This window comes from Ranitomeya imitator, chromosome 3, assembly GCF_032444005.1.
Source record: "Ranitomeya imitator isolate aRanImi1 chromosome 3, aRanImi1.pri, whole genome shotgun sequence".
Classification (NCBI taxonomy): Eukaryota; Metazoa; Chordata; class Amphibia; order Anura; family Dendrobatidae; genus Ranitomeya; species Ranitomeya imitator.
In genome coordinates, this window is record NC_091284.1 from 742,927,065 (window position 1) to 742,947,891 (window position 20,827).

The 20,827-nt window shown below is 43.6% G+C and overlaps 1 protein-coding gene across 9 annotated transcripts in view; it reads right to left on the reverse strand.

Annotated features, from left to right (window-relative positions):
• NEK5 (NIMA related kinase 5) overlaps positions 1-20,827 on the reverse strand; it is a 123,822-nt gene that overhangs the window by 77,383 nt on the left and 25,612 nt on the right. Inside the window, exon 1 of one of the 9 annotated variants that reach the window (XM_069758896.1) lies at positions 8,051-8,151. The exons of 7 other annotated variants lie outside the window; for them this stretch is intronic. The gene's annotated coding sequence lies outside the window, so the exon portion shown is untranslated. Of the gene's footprint in view, positions 1-2,185; positions 2,251-8,050; positions 8,152-20,827 lie in introns of those variants that run through there. One more of the 9 variants, XM_069758892.1, reaches the window with a different exon arrangement.

The window sequence follows — 20,827 nt, forward strand, 5'->3', positions numbered from 1 at the left end:
GTTTCATCTCTTTAACATGTGCCACCCTGTTTTTAAAGAGACCAAAAGTAATTGGACAGATTCAATAATTTTAAATAAAATGTTCATTTCTAGTACTTGGTTGAAAACCCTTTGTTGGCAATGACTGCCTGAAGTCTTGAACTCATGGACATCACCAGACGCTGTGTTTCCTCCTTATTGATGCTCTGCCAGGCCTTCACTGCGGTGGTTTTCAGTTGCTGTTTGTTTGCTGGCCTTTCTGTCTGAAGTTTAGTCTTTAACAAGTGAAATGCATGCTCAATATGGTTGAGATCAGGTGACTGACTTGGCCATTCAAGAATATTCCACTTCTTTGCTTTAATAAACTCCTGGGTTGCTTTGGCTTTATGTTTTGGGTCATTGTCCATCTGTAGTATGAAACAACGACCAACCAGTTTGGCTGCATTTGGCTGGATCTGAGCACACAGTATGTCTCTGAATACCTCAGAGTTCATTCGGCTGCTTCTGTCCTGTGTCACATCATCAATTAACACTAGTGACCCAGTGCCACTGGCAGCCATGCATGCCCAAGCCATTACACTGCTTCCGCCGTGTTTTACAGATGATGTGGTATGCTTTGGATCATGAGCTGTACCTCGCCTTCGCCATACTTTTCTCTTTCCATCATTCTGGTAGAGGTTGATCTTGGTTTCATCTGTCCAAAGAATGTTCTTCCAGAACTGTGCTGGCTTTTTTAGATGTTTTTTAGCAAAGTCCAGTCTAGCCTTTTTCTTCTTGATGCTTATGAGTGGCTTGCACCGTGCAGTGAACCCTCGGTATTTACTTTCATGCAGTCTTCTCTTTATGGCAGATCTGGATATTGATACGCCGACCTCCTGGAGAGTGTTGTTCACTTGGTTGGCTGTTGTGAAGGGGTTTCTCTTCATCATGGAGATTATTCTGCGATCATCCACCACTGTTGTCTTCCGTGGGCGCCCAGGTCTTTTTGCATTGATGAGTTCACCAGTGCTTTCTTTCTTTCTCAAGATGTACCAAACTGTAGATTTTGCCACTCCTAATATTGTAGGAATTTCTCGGATGGGTTTTTTTCTGTTTCGCAGCTTAAGGATGGCTTGTTTCACCTGCATGGAGAGCTCCTTTGACTACATGTTTACTTCACAGCAAAACCTTCCAAATGCAAGCACCACACCTCAAATCAACTCCAGGCCTTCTATCTGCTTAATTGTGAATGATATAACGAAGGGATTGCCCACACCTGTCCATGAAAATAGCCTTAGAGTCAATTGTCCAATTACTTTTGGTCCCTTTGAAAACAGGGTTGCACATGTTAAGGAGCTGAAACTCCTAAACCCTTCATCCAATTTTAATGTGGATACCCTCAAATGAAAGCTGAAAGTCTGAACTTCAACTGCACCTGAATTGTTTTGTTTAAAATTCATTGTGGTAATGTCTACAACCAAAATTAGAAAAATGTTGTCTCTGTCCAAATATATATGGACCTAACTGTAGATAATAGATAGATAGATATATAGTGGATAGATAGATAATAGATAGATGATAGATAGATAGATAGATAGATAGATAGATAGATAGATAGATAGATAATAGATAGATAATGGATAGATAGAGGATAGATAGATAATAGATAGATGATAGATAGATAGATAGATAGATAGATAGATAGATAGATAATAGATAGATGATAGATAGATAATAGATTGATAGATAGATAATGGATAGATAGATGATAGATAGATAGATATGGGATAGATGATAGATAGATAGATAATAGATAGATGATAGATAGATAATAGATAGATAATAGATAGATAGATAGATAGATAGATAGATAGATAGAGAGTGAGACTTTATAGCAGCACTAGCAAACAGTGTGTAATATACAGCTGCTACACCCAAACATTCCAGGCATTTACCAATCTTCAATGTAGCAGCAAAAAAAATGAAAAAACAGTTTTGGTTCTCCTGGATAATGGTTCTCAGTAGAACCAACATGTGGCTGAGCCCCAATGGGCTACTAAAACACTATTTTTTTTATTTTGTCAATGGTGCCCTGCCTCAGATACAAGACCACTACAAGAAAATAAACAATCCAGGACTTGTAAGGAGGGGAGCAGCGTCCTGCCCCCTCCTCACTGCACAGACACAACCCCCCCTGCACGCAGCAACCCAAGCTCTAAATACTCACAGCACCACCTTGTCTTGTCTTGCTCCTCTCCAGCCGGAAGAAGCAGCCAGTGCTGAGCTCTCGTGCAGTCTCTCGTGCAGACACACAGGGTGCAATGGGGGCATGTGCTATAGAACAGACAGTGGTAGTGCAGGGAGATTATGTCTCCCCACACTACAGTGGAGAGAACTACATCGGAGTGCTGCATAAGCCGGCATAGTTAACAGCTGCAGTAACTCTGAGTGGGCCCCCTCAGAGCAAGGGGCCCGGGGCGACCGCACCCTCTGCCCCCCTGGTAGCTACGCTACTGCTCCAGAAGCACGGGCTGAGCATAACGTACTGGCGACAACAGCGTACTGGTCACTATAATGGCAGTTTGCAATTTTCACTTGGCAACATTCATTGCTGCTTGTCTCTGGAAAATACCCATGGAGTCAAAATCGTCACTACACCTGCAAATAAATTCCCCAAGGGGTATAGTTTCTAAAATAGGGTCACTTGAGGGTGGATTTTGCTCTTCTAGGAATAAGGGGCTCTGTATATGGAGTCCGCAAACTGTTCTAGGAACATCTGCGCTCCAGAAGGGTGGGTGATAGAAGCTGCAGGAAAAGTGACTGCAGGGTCATCCTCCTATGACGCCCTTCAAACAAAACATAAGTGGAAGTGTAAAAAAAAAAAAGTTACATATGGGAAATGGTTGCATAGGGTGAATAGTAGGGAATTTTATAATAAATGACAAAAAATGGTTAGCGCTTAAAGACAGATATTTATAAAGGGCATTATATGTATTAGACCACCCTTTAAATTAAAAAAAAAAAAAAACACAAAAATATATTTATACAGGTCCTTCTCAAAAAATTAGCATATAGTGTTAAATTTCATTATTTACCATAATGTAATGATTACAATTAAACTTTCATATATTATAGATTCATTATCCACCAACTGAAATTTGTCAGGTCTTTTATTGTTTTAATACTGATGATTTTGGCATACAACTCCTGATAACCCAAAAAACCTGTCTCAATAAATTAGCATATTTCACCCATCCAATCAAATAAAAGTGTTTTTTAATAACAAACAAAAAAACCATCAAATAATAATGTTCAGTTATGCACTCAATACTTGGTCGGGAATCCTTTGGCAGAAATGACTGCTTCAATGCGGCGTGGCATGGAGGCAATCAGCCTGTGACACTGCTGAGATGTTATGGAGGCCCAGGATGCTTCAATAGCGGCCTTAAGCTCATCCAGAGTGTTGGGTCTTGCGTCTCTCAACTTTCTCTTCACAATATCCCACAGATTCTCTATGGGGTTCAGGTCAGGAGAGTTGGCAGGCCAATTGAGCACAGTAATACCATGGTCAGTAAACCATTTACCAGTGGTTTTGGCACTGTGAGCAGGTGCCAGGTCGTGCTGAAAAATGAAATCTTCATCTCCATAAAGCATTTCAGCCGATGGAAGCATGAAGTGCTCCAAAATCTCCTGATAGCTAGCTGCATTGACCCTGCCCTTGATGAAACGCAGTGGACCAACACCAGCAGCTGACATGGCACCCCACACCATCACTGACTGTGGGTACTTGACACTGGACTTCAGGCATTTTGGCATTTCCTTCTCCCCAGTCTTCCTCCAGACTCTGGCACCTTGATTTCCGAATGACATGCAAAATTTGCTTTCATCAGAAAAAAGTACTTGGGACCACTTAGCAACAGTCCAGTGCTGCTTCTCTGTAGCTCAAAAGTGGCTTTACCTGGGGAATGCGGCACCTGTAGCCCATTTCCTGCACACGCCTGTGCACGGTGGCTCTGGATGTTTCCACACCAGACTCAGTCCACTGCTTCCTCAGGTTCCCCAAGGTCTGGAATCGGTCCTTCTCCACAATCTTCCTCAGGGTCCGGTCTCCTCTTCTCGTTGTACAGCGTTTTCTGCCACATTGTTTCCTTCCAACAGACTTACCATTGAGGTGCCTTGATACAGCACTCTGGGAACAGCCTATTTGTTGAGAAATTTCTTTCTGGGTCTTACCCTCTTGCTTGAGGGTGTCAATGATGGCCTTCTTGACATCTGTCAGGTCGCTAGTCTTACCCATGATGGGGGTTTTGAGTAATGAACCCGGCAGGGAGTTTATAAAAGCCTCAGGTATCTTTTGCATGTGTTTAGAGTTAATTAGTTGATTCAGAAGATTAGGGTAATAGGTCGTTTAGAGAACCTTTTCTTGATATGCTAATTTATTGAGACAGGTTTTTTGGGTTATCAGGAGTTGTATGCCAAAATCATCAGTATTAAAACAATAAAAGACCTGACAAATTTCAGTTGGTGGATAATGAATCTATAATATATGAAAGTTTAATTGTAATCATTACATTATGGTAAATAATGAAATTTAACACTATATGCTAATTTTTTGAGAAGGACCTGTATGTTTGATATCGCTGTAATTGTATTGATCTGGAAAATCATATCGCCAGGTAATTTATACTGCACAATGAACGTTGTAAAAACAAAAGCCCAAAAATCCATTATGGAATGGCGGTTTATTTCCACAATTTCTTCTCACTAACAATTATTTTCACATTTTCCTTTATATTGTGTTATCAAGTGGATGGTGTTAGGCTACGTTCACATTTGCGCTGTGCGCCGCTGCGTCGGCGACGCAACGCACAACGCAAATAAAAACGCATCAAAACGCACGCAAAAACGCTGCGTTTTGCGACGCATGCGTCGTTTTTTGCCGAAAATCGGACGCCAGAAAAATGCAACTTGTTGCGTTTTCTGCGCCCGACGCTTGCGGCAAAAAAAACGCTTGCGTCGCACAACGCAGCACAACGCATGTCCATGCGTCCCCCATGTTAAATATAGGGGCGCATGACGCATGCGTCGCCGCTGCGTCGCCCGACGCAAACGGGCACAACGCAAATGTGAACGTAGCCTTATTCAGCTGCGCAAACCGAAATGCGGACGTTTCCTTCCCTGCACATGGATATTTAAGTTGAATACATTGTAAATGTTTATACCTAATAGTGGGCAATGAAAGGAGAGATCCGAGTGTTATAACAAAGCAATAAAAGGAAACAATTGTTTTGGATGAACTGTGCCATATTGAAATGAGTGACTTTATTACTGGAATTGCTGCGCCCATGAAATGTAGATCAAGGTGCAGCTGCAATTTATTATGGAAATAAAACTGCCCTATAACAGTAATTACATTGCATTTTTTCACCAGAACTTACAAATTGTTAAAGGGAATTCTTCCTAAACCTATCAGCCCAATTCATTACTGCATTTGTACTTTTCTTTAAGTTTATGGTGTTTTTAGCCTTTTTTTTAATTATTGTTTGTGCCACGTTTTCCTTTTACTTTGCACCCTTTTTTTTCTACAGCTATCTCCCCAACTAATCATTGCATTGTGTCTATTTTTTGGTGTCCTTTGCCTATTTTTAATTGATGTTAAATTCTTCTTTTAAATAGACTTAAAGAAAAGTGCAAATTATGTATTTGTCTGTTGTTTTTTATGTTTATCATTGTGGGGAGGTTTTTTATTTCTGGATGTTTGAGGCCGATTCTTCAATTACAACTTTTTAAAAAGTTAAATTTTTTTTGCATACAGTGGCATGTAAAAGTTTGGGCACGGTGAAGATTAAATGATCTCTAAAAGGGCTAAAGTTAGAGATGACACATTCCTTTTGTATTTTAGGCAAACAAAAATATATAGTCATCTTCAATATTTTAAAAATTACAAAAAAGGAAAATAGACCAATGCAAAATTTGGGGCACCCTGCATTGTTAGTAACTAGTAGCACCGCCTTTTGCAAGTATCCTAGCTTGTAAGCGCTTTTTGTAGCCAGACAAGAGTCTTTCAGTTCTTGTTTGAGGGATTTTCATCCATTCTTCCTTGGGAAATTCTTCCAGTTCTGTGACATTCCTGGGTCATTTTACATGCACTGATTTTTGAGGTCTAGACAGAGATTTTCAACAATGTTCAGATCAGGGACTGTGAGGGCCATTGTAAAAACTTCAGTTTGCGCCTTTTAAGGACTATTGTGGATTTTGATGTGTGTTTTGGATCATTATCCATTTGTAGACGCCATCCTCTTTTCAACTTTAGCTTTTTTTTTACAGATGGTGTTATGTTTGCATCAAGAATTTGTTGAAACTTTTTTGAATCCATCTCTCTGCACGTGAAATGTTCTCCCTGCCTTTGGCTGCAACACAACCCCAGAGCATGATTGATTCACCCCCATGCTTAATTGTTGGCAAGATATTATTTTCCTTAAATTCTGTGCCCATTTTTCTCCACACATACAGTACAGACAAAAAGTTTGGACACACCTTCTCATTTAAAGATTTTTCTGTATTTTCATGACTATGAAAATTGTACATTCACACTGAAGTCATCAAAACTATGAATTAATACATGTGGAATTATATATTTAACAAAAAAGTGTGAAACAACTGAAATTATCTATTATATTCTAGGTTCTTCAAAGTAGCCACCTTTTGCTTTGATGACTGCTTTGCACACTCTTGGCATTCTCTTGATGAGCTTCAAGAGGTAGTCACCGGAAATGGTCTTCCAACAATCTTGAAAGAGTTCTTAGAGATGCTTAGCACTTGTTGACCCATTTGCCTTCACTCTGCAGTCCAGCTCACCCCAAACCATCAGGTCATCTGGCATAGCACCCCATCACTCTCCTTTTTGGTCAAATAGCCCTTACGCAGCCTGGAGATGTGTTTGGGGTCATTGTCCTGTTGAAAAATAAATGATGGTCCAACTAAACGCATGCCGCTGCAAGATGCTGTGGTAGCCATGCTGGTTCAGTATGCCTTCAATTTTGGATAAATCTCCAACAGTGTAAATGGCAAAGCACCCCCACACCATCACACCTCCTCCTCCATGCTTTACAGTGGGAACCAGGCATGTAGAGTCCATCTGTTCACCTTTTCTGCGTCGCACAAAGACATGGTGGTTGGAACCAAAGATCTCAAATTTGGACTCATCAGACCAAAGCACAGATTTCTACTGGTCTGATGTCCATTCCTTGTGTTCTTCAGCCTAAACAAGTCTCTTCTGCTTGTTGCCTGTCCTTAGCAGTGGTTTCCTAGCAGCTATTTTACCATGAAGACCTGCTGCACAAAGTCTCCTCTTAACAGTTGTTGTAGAGATATGTCTGCTGCTAGAACTCTGTGTGGCATTAACCTGGTCTCTAATCTGAGCTGCTGTTAACCTGCAATTTCTGAGGCTGGTGACTTGGATGAACGTATCCTCAGAAGCAGAGGTGATTCTTGGTCTTCCTTTCCTGGGGTGGTCCTCATGTGAGCCAGTTTCTTTGCAGTGCTTGATGGTTTTTGCCACTGCACTTGGGGACACTTTCAAAGTTTTCCCAATTTTTCAGACTGCCTGACCTTCATTTCTTAAAGTAATGATGGCCACTCGTTTTTCTTTAGTTAGCTGCTTTCTTCTTGCCATAATACAAATTCTAACAGTCTGTTCAGTAGGACTATCAGCTGTGTATCCACCAGACTTCTGCACAACACAACTGATGGTCCCAACCCCATTTATAAGGCAAGAAATCACACTTATTAAACCTGACAGGGCACAGCTGTGAAGTGAAAACCATTCCCGGTAACTACCTCTTGAAGCTCATCAAGAGAATGCCAAGAGTGTGCAAAGCAGTCATCAAAGCAAAAGGTGGCTACTTTGAAGAACCTAGAATTTAAGACATAACAAAAAAGTGTGAAACAACTGAAATTAAGTATTTAATTCCAAATGTGTTAATTCATAGTTTTGATGCCTTCAGTGTGAATGTACAATTTTCATAGTCATGAAAATACAGAAAAATCTTTAAATGAGAAGGTGTGTCCAAACTTTTGGTCTGTACTGTACCTTTGATCACTGTGGCCAAAGTGTTCTATTTTAACTTCATCGGTCCACAGGATTTGTTTCCAAAATGCATCAGGCTTACTTAGATGTTCTTTTGCTTACTTCTGATGCTGAATTTTAAGGTGAGGACACATGAGATGTTTTCTTCTGATGACTCTTCCATGAAGGGCTTATTTGTGCACGTGTCTCTGAAAGGTAGAACAATGTATCACAACTCCAGAGTCTGCTAAATCTTTCTGAAGGTCTATTGCAGTCAAGCGGGGGTTCTTATTTGCCTCTCTAGCAATCCTACGAGCAGCTCTCACTGAAATTTTGATTGGTCTTCCAGACCTTAACTTGACCTCCACAGTTCCTGTTAACTGCTATTCCTTAATTACATTTCAAACTGAGAAAAAAGGAAACTTGAAAATTCTTTGCTATCTTCTTATGTCATTCTCCTGCTTTGTGGGCCTTTGCCATTTTCATTTTCAGAGTGCTAGGCAGCTGCTTAGAAGAACCCATGGTTCCTGTTGTTTTGGCAGAAAGTTAGAGGAAGCCAGGATTTTATAACGCTGGAAATTTTTCACCAACTGGCCTTTCCTAGTATAGTGAACAAGCCATAACCGTAACAAACTATTTAACCCCTTAACGACCAGAGGTATTTTTGGTTTTGCATTTTCATGTTATGCTTCCCTTCTTCCCAGAGCCATAACATTTTTATTTTTTGGTCAAAATGGCCATGTAAGGGCTTGTTTTTTGTGAGACAAATTGTACTTTTGAACGACACCATTGGTTTTAACATATCCCGGATCGGAAAACGGGAACAAAAATTCTAAGTGTGATGACATTGCAAAAAAAAGTGCAATTCCACAGTTTTATTTTCCTTTTTACCATGTTCACTAAATGCTAAAACTGATCTTCCATTAAAAAAAAAAATTGTGCCATTTTCCAATACCCATAGTGTCTCTATTTTTCATGGTTTGGGGTCTGGTGAGAGCTTATTTTTTGTGTGCCGAGCTGATGTTTTTAATGATACCATTTTGGTGCAGATACTATCTTTTGATCACCCATTATTGCATTTTAATGCGATGTTGCGGCGACCAAAAAAATGTAATTCTGGCATTTTGACATTTTTTCTCATTACGCCGTTTAGCGATCGGGTTAAATTTTTTTATATTGATAGATCGGACGATTCTGAACGCGGCGATACCAAATATGTGTATGTCTGATTTATTTTTTATTGCTTTATTTTGAATGGGTCAAAAGTGGGGGGGGGGGGGGGGAATTTGAACTTTTATCTTTTTAAAGCATTTTTTTTTTTTTTTAACTTTTGGCATGCTTCAATAGTCTCCATGGGAAACTAGAAGCTGCCGTAATCGGATCGGCACTGCTACATACAGGCGATGACCAGATCGCTTGCATGTAGCTGAATTGGTCACTTGGTATGAGTGCCAAATATCAGGTGGCGCTCATAGCAATCCGGCAGTGACAACCAGGGCCGCCATCAGGTCATTACAGCCGTGACTGGCGTATGGGGCCCGGTGGGCAGAGGGGGCCCGCATCGGGCCCCGTCTCAACTGCTCACCGGGCCCCTAGCGGCAGCCGCAGGCTAACCGGGCCCTTAGCGCCGATGCTGCAGCTGTTTAAAGCTATTGACGTGCGGGCGCGGCCCGCACGTCAATAGTTAACAGCCGCCAGCCAATCTGAGGCTGGCAGCTGACGTCAGCCGCAGCGTGCGCGCATGTTGCCGGCGTCTGACATCATTGTCAGTCGCCGGCGAGTGCACGCTGCAGCTGCGTGAAGACGGAGAACTTCGACCTCCGTAGGAGCACGGCCAGGTGAGAAGAACTTTTTTTTTTATTTTATGGAGAGCGGCGATCCGGGGGGCCCAGGGCAGAACGCTGGACACGGGCAGAACGCTGGACACGGGGGCAGAAAGCTGGACACGGGGGCAGAAAGCTGGACACGGGGGCAGAAAGCTGGACACGTGGGCAAAACGCTGGACACGGGGGCAAAACGCTGGACACGGGGGCAGAAAGCTGGACACGGGGGCAGAAAGCTGGACACGGGGGCAGAAAGCTGGACACGGGGGTAGAAAGCTGGACACGGGGGCAAAACGCTGGACACGGGGCAGAAAGCTGGACACGGGCAAAACACTGGACACAGGGGCAGAAAGCTGGACACAGGGGCAGAAAGCTGGACACAGGGGCAGAAAGCTGGACACAGGGGCGGAATGGAGATACGGGGCATGATTGGAGACACGGGGCAGGATGAAAGACATGGCGGCATGACTGGAGACAGATGGGGCAGGATTGGAAACAGATGGGGCAGAATGGAGACACAGGGGGCATGATTGCAGACATGGGGGCATGATTGGAGACGCTGGGGGCAGGATTGGAGACAGATGGGGCAGGATCATGGGGCAGGATGGATACGATGGAGACAGATGGGGCAGGATGGGGAGATCATAAGGGGCAGAATGGATACTCATGAGGGCAGGATGGGAGAACATATGGCTGATGCCATGAATGAGACACACGGGGGCTAGGATGGCGAATATTGCCATAGGGCAGTGGTCCCCAACTCCAGGCCTCGAGGGCCGCCAACAGTGCAGGTTTTCAGGATTTCTTTAGTATTGCATCGGTGTAATGTGATCATCTGCACAGGTGATGATTCCAACCCCTGTGCAATACTAAGGAAATCCTGAAAACCTGCACTGTTGGCGGCCCTCGAGGCCTGGAGTTGGGGACCACTGCCATAGGGGCTAATTAAGGGATATTATTATTGCAGTGATGCATTTATTTTATTTTTTGAGTATACTGTTTTAAATGGGGGGCGGTCCTGTTACTGTGTAGAGTGATACTATGTCGCCTTCTTCATGTGGTGTAATGTAGAGGCTGGGAAAATTAAGTAATGTGTTCTACAAGCGGAACTCGAGATAACTGTGTTATTTCCTGCAGAGAAGAGTCCTGGCTGGATGAAGTGACGGCGGTCTGTGCTGGATGAAAGATGAAGGACTTCACCTAGAGACGTCACTGGTGAGTCAGTGTTACCTATACACTGACACTATACACTGTATACTGTTATGACCTAGTGGTCAGGACAACAATGGACCTAGTGGTTAAGAGCACACGGAAATACCTGATAGTTTCTGATAATAAAGGACGAGCTCTGGGACGTGGGAACTCTGCTGACCGCAATCCCTAATCCTATCAAACACACTAGAAATAGCCGTGGATTGCGCCTAACGCTCCCTATGCAACTCGGCACAGCCTAAGGAACTAGCTAGCCCTGAAGAAAAATAAAGCCTACCTTGCCTCAGAGAAATTCCTCAAAGGAAAAGGCAGCCCCCCACATATAATGACTGTGAGTAAAGATGAAAATACAAACATAGAGATGAAATAGATTTAGCAAAGTGAGGCCCGACTTACTGAACAGACCGAGGATAGGAAAGGTTACTTTGCGGTCAGCACAAAAACCTACAAAAAAACCACGCAGAGGGCGCAAAAAGACCCTCCGCACCGACTCACGGTGCGGAGGTGCTCCCTCTGCGTCCCAGAGCTTCCAGCAAGCAAGACAACAATAAAAAATAGCAAGCTGGACAGAAAAATAGCAAACCAAAGAAATACAAGCTGGAACTTAGCTTCTGCTGGGAAGACAGGTCACAAGAACGATCCAGGAGAGAACTAGACCAATACTGGAACATTGACAGGTGGCATGGAGCAAAGATCTAAGTGGAGTTAAATAGAGCAGCCAGCTAACGAATTAACCTCGTCACCTGGAAGGAAACTCAGAAACACCCACCAGAGGAAGTCCATGGACAGAACCAGCCGAAGTACCATTCATGACCACAGGAGGGAGCCCGACAACAGAATTCACAACAGTACCCCCCCCTTGAGGAGGGGTCACCGAACCCTCACCAGAGCCCCCAGGCCGACCAGGATGAGCCAAATGAAAGGCACGAACCAGATCGGCAGCATGAACATCAGAGGCAAAAACCCAGGAATTATCTTCCTGACCATAACCCTCCCACTTGACCAGATACTGGAGTTTCCGTCTCGAAACACGAGAATCCAAAATCTTCTCCACCACATACTCCAACTCCCCCTCAACTAACACCGGGGCAGGAGGATCAACGGATGGAACCACAGGCGCCACGTATCTCCGCAATAACGACCTATGGAACATATTATGGATAGCAAAAGAAGCAGAAAGGGCCAAACGAAATGACACAGGATTGATAACCTCAGAAATCTTATACGGACCAATGAAACGAGGCTTAAACTTAGGAGAGGAAACCTTCATAGGAACATAACGAGACGACAACCAAACCAAATCCCCAACACGAAGTCGGGGACCCACACAGCGCCGGCGGTTAGCGAAACGTTGAGCCTTCTCCTGGGACAATGTCAAATTGTCCACCACATGAGTCCAAATCTGCTGCAACCTATCCACCACAGTATCTACACCAGGACAGTCCGAAGACTCAACCTGCCCTGAAGAGAAATGCGGATGGAAACCAGAATTGCAGAAAAACGGCGAAACCAAAGTAGCCGAGCTGGCCCGATTATTAAGGGCGAACTCAGCCAACGGCAAAAAGGACACCCAATCATCCTGATCAGCAGAAACAAAGCATCTCAGATATGTTTCCAAAGTTTGATTAGTTCGTTCGGTTTGGCCATTTGTCTGAGGATGGAAAGCCGAGGAAAAAGACAAATCAATGCCCATCCTAGCACAAAAGGATCGCCAAAACCTCGAAACAAACTGAGAACCTCTGTCAGAAACGATGTTCCGGGATACCATGTAAACGAACCACATGCTGGAAAAATAATGGCACCAAATCAGAGGAGGAAGGCAATTTAGACAAAGGTACCAAATGGACCATCTTAGAAAAGCGATCACAAACCACCCAAATTACCGACATCTTTTGAGAGACGGGGAGATCCGAAATAAAATCCATAGAAATATGCGTCCAGGGCCTCTTCGGGACCGGCAAGGGCAAAAGCAACCCACTGGCACGAGAACAGCAGGGCTTAGCCCGAGCACAAGTCCCACAGGAGTGCACAAAAGAACGCACATCCCGTGACAAAGACGGCCACCAGAAGGATCTAGCCACCAAATCTCTGGTACCAAAGATTCCAGGATGCCCAGCCAACACTGAACAATGAATCTCAGAGATAACTCTACTAGTCCATCTATCAGGGACAAACAGTTTCTCCGCTGGGCAACGGTCAGGTCTATCAGCCTGAAATTTTTGCAGCACCCGCCGCAAATCAGGGGAGATGGCAGACAAAATTACCCCCTCTTTGAGAATACCCGCCGGCTCAGGAACACCCGGAGAGTCAGGCACAAAACTCCTTGACAGGGCATCAGCCTTCACATTCTTAGAGCCCGGAAGGTACGAAACCACAAAATCAAAACAGGAGAAAAATAACGACCATCGAGCCTGTCTCGGATTTAACCGTTTGCCAGACTCAAGATAAGTCAAATTCTTGTGATCTGTCAAGACCACCACGCGATGCTTGGCTCCTTCCAGCCAATGACGCCACTCCTCGAATGCCCACTTCATGGCCAACAACTCACGATTACCAACATCATAGTTACGCTCAGCAGGCGAAAACTTTCTAGAAAAGAAAGCACATGGCTTCATCACCGAGCCATCAGAACTTCTTTGCGACAAAACAGCCCCTGCTCCAATCTCAGAAGCATCAACCTCAACCTGAAACGGAAGCGAAACATCTGGCTGGCACAACACAGGGGCAGAAGAAAAACGACGCTTCAACTCCTGAAAATCCTCTACAGCTGGAGAAGACCAATTGACCACATCAGCACCCTTCTTGGTCAAATCAGTCAATGGTTCAGCAACACTAGAAAGATTAGCAAAGCCCAGGAACTTTTGCAGGCTCTTCACAGATGTCGGCTGAGTCCAATCGTAAATGGCCTGGACTTTAACAGGGTCCATCTCGATAGTAGAAGGGGGAAAAATGAACCCCAAAAATGAAACCTTCTGAACTCCAAAGAGACACTTTGACCCCTTCACAAACAAGGAATTTGCACGAAGGACCTGGAACACCATTCTGACCTGCTTCACATGAGACTCCCAATCATCCGAAAAGACCAAAATATCATCCAAATACACATTCAGGAATTTATCCAGGTACTCTCGGAAGATGTCATGCATAAAGGACTGAAATACTGATGGAGCATTGGAAAGCCCGAATGGCATAATCAGGTACTCAAAATGGCCCTCGGGCGTATTAAATGCTGTTTTCCATTCATCGCCTTGCTTAATACGCACAAGATTATACGCCCCTCGAAGATCTATCTTGGTGAACCAACTAGCCCCTCTAATACGAGCAAACAAATCAGACAGCAACGGCAAAGGATACTGAAATTTGACTGTAATTTTATTAAGAAGGCGGTAATCAATACAAGGTCTCAAAGAACCATCCTTCTTGGCCACAAAAAAGAACCCTGCTCCTAACGGTGATGACGACGGGCGAATATGGCCTTTCTCCAAGGATTCCTTTATATAACTCCGCATAGCGGCGTGTTCTGGCACAAATAAATTGAACAATCGGCCCTTAGGAAACTTACTACCAGGAATCAAATTAATTGCACAATCGCAATCCCTATGAGGAGGTAAGGCACTGGCTTTGGGCTCATCAAATACATCCCGATAATCCGACAAAAACTCTGGAACTTCAGAAGGAGTGGAAGACGAAATAGACAAAAATGGAACATCACCATGTACCTCCTGGCAACCCCAGCTGGACACAGACATAGATTTCCAGTCCAATACTGGATTATGAACCTGTAGCCATGGCAACCCCAAAACGACCACATCATGCAGATTATGCAACACCAGAAAGCGAATATCCTCCTGATGTGCAGGAGCCATGCACATGGTCAATTGGGTCCAGTACTGAGGCTTATTCTTGGCCAAAGGCGTAGCATCAATTCCTCTCAATGGAATAGGATACTGCAAGGGCTCCAAGAAAAAACCACAGCGCCTAGCATACTCCAAGTCCATCAAATTCAGGGCAGCGCCTGAATCCACAAATGCCATAACAGAATAGGATGACAAAGAGCAAATCAGAGTAACAGACAATAGAAATTTAGACTGTACCGTACCAATGGTGGCAGACCTAGCGAACCGCCTAGTGCGCTTAGGACAATCGGAGATAGCACGAGTGGAATCACCACAGTAAAAACATAGGCCATTCTGACGTCTGTGTTCTTGCCGTTCAGCTCTGGTCAAGGTCCTATCACATTGCATAGGCTCAGGCCCATGCTCAGATAGTACCGCCAAATGGTGCACAGCTTTACGCTCACGCAAGCGTCGATCGATCTGAATGGCCAAGGACATAGACTCATTCAGACCAGCAGGCATGGGAAACCCCACCATGACATCCTTAAGGGCTTCAGAGAGACCCTTTCTGAAGATTGCTGCCAGGGCACATTCATTCCACTGAGTGAGCACAGACCACTTTCTAAACTTCTGACAATATATCTCCGCTTCATCCTGACCCTGACACAGAGCCAGCAAGATTTTCTCTGCCTGATCCACTGAATTAGGTTCGTCATAAAGCAATCCAAGTGCCAGGAAAAACGCATCAACATCACGCAATGCCGGATCTCCTGGCGCAAGGGAAAATGCCCAGTCTTGAGGGTCACCACGTAACAAAGAAATAAGAATCTTTACTTGTTGAACAGGGTCACCTGAGGAGCGAGGTTTCAAGGCAAGAAACAATTTACAATTATTTTTGAAATTCAAGAACTTAGATCTATCACCAAATCAGGAATTGGAATCCTAGGCTCTGACATCGGATTCTGAACCACAAAATCTTGAATGTTTTGTACCCTTGTAGTGAGATTATCCATCCAAGAGGACAGACCTTGAATGTCCATGTTTACACCAGTGTCCTAAACCACCCAGAGGTAAAGGGGAAAAGAGAGACAAAAAACACTGCAAAGAAAAAAAAATGGTCTCAGAACTTCTCTTATCCCTCTATTGAGATGCATTAGTACTTTGGGCCACCTGTACTGTTATGACCTAGTGGTCAGGACAACAATGGACCTAGTGGTTAAGAGCACACGGAAAGACCTGATAGTTTCTGATAATAAAGGACGAGCTCTGGGACGTGGGAACTCTGCTGACCGCAATCCCTAATCCTATCAAACACACTAGAAATAGCCGTGGATTGCGCCTAACGCTCCCTATGCAACTCGGCACAGCCTAAGGAACTAGCTAGCCCTTAAGATGGAAAAATAAAGCCTACCTTGCCTCAGAGAAATTCCCCAAAGGAAAAGGCAGCCCCCCACATATAATGACTGTGAGTAAAGATGAAAATACAAACATAGAGATGAAATAGATTTAGCAAAGTGAGGCCCGACTTACTGAACAGACCGAGGATAGGAAAGGTTACTTTGCGGTCAGCACAAAAACCTACAAAAAGACCACGCAGAGGGCGCAAAAAGACCCTCCGCACCGACTCACGGTGGAACTTAGCTTCTGCTGGGAAGACAGGTCACAAGAACGATCCAGGAGAGAACTAGACCAATACTGGAACATTGACAGGTGGCATGGAGCAAAGATCTAAGTGGAGTTAAATAGAGCAGCCAGCTAACGAATTAACCTCGTCACCTGGAAGGAAACTCAGAAACACCCACCAGAGGAAGTCCATGGACAGAACCAGCCGAAGTACCATTCATGATCACAGGAGGGAGCCCGACAACAGAATTCACAACAGTATACTATATAAAGAGGTCCTGTGTACAATGTCACCAGTGATCACTGTATTACCTATACATTATATACAGAGCTCCTGTGTATAATGTCACTGGTGATCACTGTATTACCTGTACACAGACACTGCTTACTAATTACAGATCTCCTGTGTATAATGGCACTGATGGTGATAGTATTGTGGGTTTTTTTTTTATTACTGATCAGTATTGTAGTATTCAGTCACTATGTGGTGGTAACATGCGGTCTGGTCATGATGCAGTGGTACTTGTTCCTTGTATTTGATATTATTTGATCACTGTGGTGGTAATATGTCATCTGGTCATAGTGCTGTGGTATTTGTTCCTTGTATGTGGTATTATAGGTCATTTTAAAAATAAATAAAAATATACCTAAATTGTATTGCATATTTTAACAAATATTTAATAGGTTACAGCAGAGTAGGGCCCGGCCAAAAGTGTCTACCGTGTTATGGTGGCGGCTTAAAAAAATCTTTTGGCCAAAACAAAAGCTGCCGGCTATATGTGTGATCTGGTGATGGGAACTGTCAATGTGTGATAGGTGAGAAGTGGAGATTTTCCAAGAGAGTTCCGCAGGACTGGCGCATAGCAAATGTGGTGCCAATATTCAAAAAGGGCTCTAAAAGTGAACCTGGAAATTATAGGCCAGTAAGTCTAACCTCTATTGTTGGTAAAATATTTGAAGGGTTTCTGAGGGATGTTATTCTGGATTATCTCAATGAGAATAACTGTTTAACTCCATATCAGCATGGGTTTATGAGAAATCGCTCCTGTCAAACCAATCTAATCAGTTTTTATGAAGAGGTAAGCTATAGGCTGGACCACGGTGATTCATTGGACGTGGTATATCTCGATTTTTCCAAAGCGTTTGATACCGTGCCGCACAAGAGGTTGGTACACAAAATGAGAATGCTTGGTCTGGGGGAAAATGTGTGTAAATGGGTTAGTAACTGGCTTAGTGATAGAAAGCAGAGGGTGGTTATAAATGGTATAGTCTCTAACTGGGTCGCTGTGACCAGTGGGGTACCGCAGGGGTCAGTATTGGGACCTGTTCTCTTCAACATATTCATTAATGATCTGGTAGAAGGTTTACACAGTAAAATATCGATATTTGCAGATGATACCAAACTATGTAAAGCAGTTAATACAAGAGAAGATAGTATTCTGCTACAGATGGATCTGGATAAGTTGGAAACTTGGGCTGAAAGGTGGCAGATGAGGTTTAACAATGATAAATGTAAGGTTATACACATGGGAAGAAGGAATCAATATCACCATTACACACTGAATGGGAAACCACTGGGTAAATCTGACAGGGAGAAGGACTTGGGGATCCTAGTTAATGATAAACTTACCTGGAGCAGCCAGTGCCAGGCAGCAGCTGCCAAGGCAAACAGGATCATGGGGTGCATTAAAAGAGGTCTGGATACACATGATGAGAGCATTATACTGCCTCTGTACAAATCCCTAGTTAGACCGCACATGGAGTACTGTGTCCAGTTTTGGGCACCGGTGCTCAGGAAGGATATAATGGAACTAGAGAGAGTACAAAGGAGGGCAACAAAATTAATAAAGGGGATGGGAGAACTACAATACCCAGATAGATTAGCGAAATTAGGATTATTTAGTCTAGAAAAAAGACGACTGAGGGGCGATCTAATAACCATGTATAAGTATATAAGGGGACAATACAAATATCTCGCTGAGGATCTGTTTATACCAAGGAAGGTGACGGGCACAAGGGGGTATTCTTTGCGTCTGGAGGAGAGAAGGTTTTTCCACCAACATAGAAGAGGATTCTTTACTGTTAGGGCAGTGAGAATCTGGAATTGCTTGCCTGAGGAGGTGGTGATGGCGAACTCAGTCGAGGGGTTCAAGAGAGGCCTGGATGTCTTCCTGGAGCAGAACAATATTGTATCATACAATTATTAGGTTCTGTAGAAGGACGTAGATCTGGGGATTTATTATGATGGAATATAGGCTGAACTGGATGGACAAATGTCTTTTTTCGGCCTTACTAACTATGTTACTATGTTACTGGTGGGACTGTGGACAGTTCGAGGGGTGGAGCCTGGAGGTGGGGCTGGGGTGGAGCCTGGGCGGAGTCTCAAGGGGGCCCCGAAAATTTTGCCAGTGTGGGGCCCCAAAATTTCTAGTGGCAGCCCTGGTGACAACCATAAAGGTTTGCTGGAGACCTCTGTTATAATGCGAACCCATCGGTGCACGTGATCACGTGACGAGGTCACCGATGGGTGGGACTTCTGGTGCGCTTGCTAAAAGCATGCGTTAAAAGCCGCTGTCAGAGATCGACAGTGGCATTTAACTAGTTAACAGCCGTGTGTAGATCACGATTCCACCTGTGGCTGTTAGAGGCACATGTCAGTTGTTCAAAACAGCTGACATGTGCCGAAAAAGATGTGGGCTCACCGCCCGAGCCCACATCATAGGGAGGGAGTCCGACATCGGCGTAGTATTAGGCTACTTTCACACATCAGTTTTTTGCATCAGGCACAATCCGGCGAATGTTGGAAAAACTGGATCCGGTGCAGATTGTGAAAAACTGATGCGACGGATCCGTTTTTTCGACAGATCCGGCTAGCATATCTAGATTATTAGATAAAAAAAAAATTTGGAGCATGCTCATTTAAAAAAAAAAAAACGGAATCAGGCGCCGGAATCCGTCATTTTCCGGATCCGGCACCTTCCAGCTCCCATAGGCTTCCATTCTAACAAACAGCCGGAAGCGCCAGGTCCGGTGCTTCCGGCTTTTTCGCCGGAGACAAAAAACGTTGCTATGGACGTTTTTTCCAGAAACCGGAAACGGCAGATTTGCCGGATCCCGCGAAAACCGGACGAAATGCAATGTCATCCGGCACTAATGCAAGTCTATGGGAAAAAAACTGGATCCGGCGGCAACATTTGTCGGATCTGTTTTTTTTTTTTTTAAATTTAGCCGGATTTAGCCTGACAGCGAAAATTTGATGTGTGAAAGTAACCTTAGACCCGATGTCAGAAAGTGGTTAAGGTCTGAAACGTTAGTGAAAGTTATGGTATCTGTTCACAAAAGTCTTCACGGCTGCCCAAACGTTTGCATAGCCCCCTTTTTTCTAATTTTTAAAAGGTGACCATATATATTTACGGTATTTAATTTATTTTTTGCCTAAAATACAAAGGAAATGTTTCATCTTTAACTTTAGACCTTTTAGAGATCATTTCATCTTCAACTTGCTTAACTGTAATAGGAGTAATTTTGACCAGGGGTGCCCAAACTTTTACATGACACTGTATATGTACTCTGGTCCCTCCTCGGAGTATGTACAGCAGGCATTTTAACAGAACATGCAACTTTATGAAAAAGTGCAAAAAAGGGATTTCTCATTTTGTGCAAAATTCATAAACCAAGTGCATCATTTTGAAGAATTTGGGGCACAATTGTCAGCAAATATATAAGACACTCACAAATATATAAGTCACACACAAAAAAAAAAAGGAACTTAAAAATCAAAACAAAACAAAAATGTAAGTGATGAATAGATCCCTAAGATGTTATGTGGCCTGTACGTCTAATTGCTCTGTAAACAATGGTGCTGTGGTAACAGGTATCTGCCTGACCCCTGTGGCATTACGCTGAAAATTATTTTCAACTGATTTCAGTGTTAATTTTATTCTTCGTTTTAAGTTTTATGTGTTTCGCTTTCTTTATTGTTTGCAGTATGAATGCGCATTTTCACCCCGATTTCCCTTTGTTCTGAATGTCACATTTGAAGTATTTAGGAAAGCTGAGTGACCACGTTGTAATGTATCGCTTGTCACCCAGCTTTCCCAGACACAGACACATTTCGTAGTGACATGTTGTTTTGTATTTGCTCTTTTAGATACAATATTTGGTTTTTGTGCACATTGTTAGCTCAGTCCCTCTTGTTCTCAGCATTACATCCTCACTGCTCCTCCTCTGGTTTCTAGGGATACAAGACACAACATATGGAAAGAAGGAGCGCACCTCCAGAAATGCTCCTACCCCAGTAGAACCAT